The following is a 6,000-nucleotide window of genomic DNA, read 5'->3' on the forward strand; positions in this document are numbered from 1 at the left end:
TTTAACAGAGTAGGTAGCGAGCAAGCTGCTGTCATGAACCTCAAAGGACAGACATTCAATTCGTCAAGGCTTGAGCTGTGGCCACCAGGGTCCATTGTACACATCTGATCCGATACACAGGCCACACAATGGGTGAGAGAATAAATTTATCTCAGGGTACAATGTCTACAAAACAGTGCCTCAGTCTGTGCAGGAATCAGTCTGCACTACAACAGAGCAGTCAATAAACTCCATAGAAATAGCCCCAAGGGATTTTTCTCAGCATCCCAGCCATTCAGAAAGCTGTGATAGACTCAACATCAGCGCACACTGTGATAACCCATCAGGGCATCTCTGAGGCTGCACAAAGACCATCGCCCTGGAAATCAGCTGCTGTGCCTTTCTCTGGCCTCACACTTGTGTGAAGCAATTTTATTTCTGTTACTTGCAATTGGTGGAGCAAGAGCAGAGCGAGTCAGCTTATTCCCAAAGGCTGCATGATATGGGGGCAGTAGGTGGTCGTGGACAAACTCTGCCCATGCTCACTCCAACACACTCAAGTGTTTTACACTATTTGGTCTGTGGAAACYCTGGAAATGACAGTGCAGGGGTCAGAGCTCAGCTTCAGCTGTATTTCTCACAGCTATCCACTGTTGCAGAAGACAATGTGCTTTTCTCGTTTCCTGTGCAGAGGGATTGAATACCTCTTGTAAGTAAAACTAGTTTCTATGAATATTTTCAGCAATTATAATCAGCATAATTAGAAAGCAGCTCACGGTGCCTGAAGATGACTATTAAGAGTTTATTTGCTTTCAATTATAACCACATTCCCTAAAAAAGAAGTTTTCAATCTTCACCCTGGTTCCCCTTGACACATTCAAAAAAACCCAGCTATGCAAACATACTAATCCGGGAACCCCACCATCCCCACCACACCCAAACATTAACACCAGTCATAACCCTAGAGCTAAAAATGTATTTCCCCACCTTGGGGCTTCTCCACATAAAGTTCTCCTAGATTTTTTTCACTTCAAAAAACAAACATACAAGCTCAGAAGCTGTTTCAGGGAAGCGCATGCCACCTCTACTCCCTCATCATTACCACTGCAGCTGGACTGCTTTATGAATGCTAGAGGAGAAAATTGCTTTCTTTAAGGTGAACAAACCTACAAGAAGCGCTCAGCAATTGCAGGGGTGCTTTCCTCTCCAGTCTCAATCTCTCTCAAGGTTTCCAAACTTGACTCACWAACCATATTTCAAGCAAAACTGAATCATGTAGTAACAATATCCCAGTACTCGGTTTGTGTGTGAGATATAACAAGGAATTACTGTGTTATGAATTGGTGGGAGATCTGAGTCAAGGGAGACAGGCTCCTGCACTGCTCTCAGCTGCTACAGTGGCAACACACACCAAAAATGATTTTGCTACTGTCAGCCATCTGCTTCCCATAGAGTCACACTAACCGGGATGAGACTCTAAAACTACTGGTCAGAAAATGGCAATCTTCCAGGTGGGCAGCCATCAGGAGGCTGAAAGCTCCACAACCATGGTAAGCATCCGACAGTAGCCAAAAAAAGGCAAGAAACTGTGGCAGCATCTTCCTAGGGAGGTTCAGCAGATTTACATGACTGGGACTGACAATCTCACCACCTAGGATGATGAAAGAGCTCAGCTAAAGTGAACCCTAACAAGAAGTCACCCTCATGAGACAAACACATTTACCAAAGCTAAGTCTCTGATGTATTTTGATGCCTTTATTCCTCTGGATGGCTGGGGAAAAAAACTTTCACTAGCGGATGAATAATAATTGATCTACTAACAACTTTCTCCAGCTGAAGCTTCTCCAAAAAATCTACCAAAGAGTTACAGGGAAGCTGAGTCTGACTTTACTAAACATGTCACCTGTGCCAGAGTGGCAAACACAATAAAAAATAAAATAAAATTTAAAAAATAACAGTACAGATGGATGCAGATGAGGCTAACATCATCCCATTAAATTGGTACTACAGAGTGAGGGCTCATTAAGAAATGCAGAAACTTATGAGCGCCGTCAGTACTACAATGAACAAAACTCTCTATGCACAGCAAAAGGGCCTAAATTTAAAACCTTCTTTCTTTAAAAAAGAAAAACCATTTAAAAAAAGAGCTAAATTAAGAGCTAAAAAACAGATAAGAGCTAGAGCTAGCTGTCTAGTGCTATAAAATAAGATCCTACATAGAACCATAAAGGTTGGATCTCTAAGATCATGTTAACCCAGCACTGTAAAGCTCACCATTAAACCATACTGTCACATCCACACACCTTTTAAACACTTCCAGGGATGGTGATTCCACCTCTTCCCTGGGCTGCCTATTCCAATTCCTGACCACCCTTCCAAGTGAACACTTGTTCTTCTAGTATCTAATCTAAACATCCCCTGGCACAACTTGAGGGCATTTCCTTCGGTACTGCCACTTGTTACCTGGGAAAAGAGAGCAACCTCCATCTTCTCAGTTCTTCACAATGACACAACAGGACWCAGTTTAAACTTTTTAAGAAAGCCTTTCCTCGAGGAAAGAAAGAAATAAACTAACTCAGGATTTTATTTTTACTTGTAGCTCAAGCATCAAGCATGTATCACAAACTCATCTGATTTTCTTCCCTAACAGAAGCATTGTTAGCCTCCCCACTGCAGTTCCTCTCAAGACAGGAAAGGACCACTCCTGGAATACCTGCCTGCCACTGGGCACAAGTCCCTCACAGACACCCACTCAAATTTAAGCATCTTCAAAAGAAAGGCAGAGCTTCAACTCTGCAGTGATAAAAAGACTCATACAAAGGGCCTTTAAGGGCAGACTACATCCTATCAACTACTCTCTAGTGATGAAGCAAGAGGAGTCATTTGCTTTCTGCTGTGTTTAAAACCAGAGTGGGGYCACCTCTGGACTGTGCACGTGGAGCAGGGGGGCACAGAGAAGGGAAAAGGCAGCACCAGGGTCCTTACACAGGCAGCTGCTCCTTAGTGCACCCCAGGAGACTGTCATTGGAACTAAAAGGGCTGGGATAATGGAGAATCTGAAAATATTTCAGAACAATAAAAAACAAAACAGAAAGTCGCCTGATTTATAAGAAATTACTAACTTATTTTCACAGCAGACCAAGTTAGAAATGTTGCGTGCTTTGATGTGCAGCAATTACACTGGTGGCTTTTTATATCAGGAAAGGCTTCTTGTGTTATTTTTTTTTTGTTTGTTTGAATTGCCTGAGCAATTCCTGTATTTTCTTTCAAGCTACTTTTACATCCTCTTTCACCTAATGGTTAAAACACTGTCCATTTTAAATGGCTTAAAAAATCTTTGAAATGATATATAACTAACTTTCAGATATTAATGTGCTCGTAAGTTTTCCAAAGACTCACTGTAAGTTGTGAATTCTTACAGGGCTACACAATTACAGGTTTGAAGCTTTAATTAACTTTTAATCTACTTTGGCTTTTAATATGAAAGTAATACAGAATGCTAGAATGTGAACCTGCCCTCCCCTTCCTGCACGGCTGTGTATGGACGGATATGTGAAATTAATGAGGGGGGCAGGTTAGCACAACACTGTAGCTGGATTAAATGTGCAGTTTCTTACTGGAAACAATTTACTGTATTTTTTCGAACTACGTACTTTGGTCACATGCTTCCACAAATCAGAAGCAGATTTCTTATTCCTGCAATCTCAATCACATTCCTATTATAAAAATATAMCATAATAATTATACCATGGTATTCTTGGCGGGATACTTTGCATTATACACCACTCTATTCAAAGAATGAATAACCAAAACACCACAAGTATGCCTGTGTTTAAAAAAAAAAGGACCATTTTGCCTTAAAAATTCAATTTGAAGCCAGAATTCCTCACTCACTCATTAGTCTCTGTAGAGTTCTAGTCTCCTGTATTAGGAACTGTTTGGTAGCTTACATATCAGATTAAAGCCAATTGTTTTTCTCATTAAACAGAAGTAGCCTTTATGACCCCAGACACTTCATGCTGTGAATTATACCTACATTTCAGATGGATTTCTAATTTCACAGTTTAAGCAAGAAAGGGACACTCGCCTTATCTGGTTCCTTCTGTTAAAATAACACCAATTCCAATAGATCTACAGTGCTTCACATCAGAATTACATGTCCAGTACCTGGGATGTGATTCCTTCTTTTACCCAACCCATCACTCTAGGTCCAAGACACTGGCAGCTTYATTAAATTAGGCTTTATAGCTTTCAAGTTAGTGCAATATGGAAGGTTGAGTCAAGCCTGAAGATCCTTATCATATTACACCAGTGCTGATACAATCTAAATCTCTAGGGACTTATTTTTCTTTGGCAGGAAAAACAAATTTCACCATTTGTAAATGTTATTGAATTTATACACAATGGCTAAAGTGCACATCCATTTAAATAAAAGCCATTAAGCTTGTTTAAAAAAGAAAAAGAACCCACCAGGAACKCCAGCTAGCATCTTGGCTTAATGCAGTAGCTGCAGTAGTTAAAGAGTTGATAGGTCCAAGGGTCTATTTCCTGCCCTTCGAGGGGAAATTAACTCAGTGATCTGAAAGATCYTCTCCACCTACTGGGGTTGTAAGCACACTGTCAGCTCCTGGTGCAGATTAACACGGCGCTTTCTGGGGATTTCAAGGCCTGAGGCCACGGGTGGGAGGATGGTGAACCTGAAAGGAGCCACGACAGTCCAGGCAGGAGAGCCTGGGCTCCAACATCGCTGCCTGCCCTGGCTGTGGAGTGACAACACTTTAGAGACCGAGCTCAAGCCTGCAGGCTCTGCTCAGACAAACTCCTGAAGAGGTCTCTGCCTCAGCCCTCTTTACCTATGGCAACACCAGGAGGCAAACAGTCCTGTTTGGGCTTTCTGTCAAGCTGGGATTCCCAGTTCCCCACCAGGAACATTTGCCCTTCTTCTTGTCTGTTTTCAGCAGCAATCCTCATGCTGTCAAATACAACCACGGTCAGCAGGCAGCTCTGGGGATATTCTCATTCTCTCACACRTATCCCCCCAAAACTGTAGGTGCCAAAACATCAGCTTTGGAGAAAACAGGATAAAGGTTATTTTTGGACTAGGACACAGTTCACAACACCACGAGCAGCCACCAAAGAAGAGAAGCAAATGGCAGAAAGAAAGAACAATCCAAAACAGGAAGATTAACACATTCTGCCCACAAAGACTCTTTCTGGCATAACACATTCCAAGTCTATTGGAACAACTCTTAACCCATGGCATCAGAAAAAAACCTCCATTAGCAACTGGCAGGACAGCRTGTTTCAGGCTGAGGGACAGGAGCTGGGGTGGCTGCAAAACTCCCTGCTTGTCACCTATTGCACAGCCTGCCCCACAAGCAGGCGGGGAAAGCAGGCCACAATTGGCATGGTCTTTTCTACTTCTCAGTTTACACATTCATAAATACCTGAGGGTGTCGATTCCAAAGTAAATGCTTTCCTACCTTAAGCCATGGGACTTCCTTGAAGAGGACAGAGGATCTGGGAGTTAGACACCAAAAGTAAACTTGAGACACAGTCCCTTGCAAAATTGAAAGCAGACCTTGATTTTTGCATGCCAAGAGCTCTACAGCAGTAAGACAGCTTAAGGCTTTCTTTCCTGTAGTACCAGCATGTTACTTACACATTAAAAGAACAAAAAGAGTACACTGAGGATTAGGTTTCCTCACTAAGAAACTTGCTTTGTAGCTTCACAGCTACAGACTGCCCTAATCAGAGTCCGTCCTTCCACAGTATGTGGATACCCCTTTCCCACTGAAAGTGATCAGATAAAAGAAACTCCAGCTCTTGCCTCTAAATTGTAACTTGCTATACATTGTATAACATTATCAAATCATCCACTCTAAAGAGAAAGAAATGCGTGATTTCCAGAATGAAGTCACCAGTGTACAAAATTAACTCAGTGACCACATCAGCAACAAGCATAAACAAAGTTGCAAACTCTGATTGCATTGCAAAAGCCATTAATCACCACTCTTAAAA

At 42.0% G+C, this 6,000-nt stretch overlaps 1 protein-coding gene across 4 annotated transcripts in view; it reads right to left on the reverse strand.

Moving 5' to 3' along the window:
• TIAM2 (TIAM Rac1 associated GEF 2) overlaps nucleotides 1-6,000 on the reverse strand; it is a 163,101-nt gene that overhangs the window by 88,761 nt on the left and 68,340 nt on the right. The window lies entirely within an intron of this gene.

Source organism: Malurus melanocephalus, unplaced genomic scaffold (genome assembly GCF_030028575.1).
Source record: "Malurus melanocephalus ecotype Western Australia unplaced genomic scaffold, MMel_1.1 scaffold_43, whole genome shotgun sequence".
NCBI classification, from domain to species: domain Eukaryota; kingdom Metazoa; phylum Chordata; class Aves; order Passeriformes; family Maluridae; genus Malurus; species Malurus melanocephalus.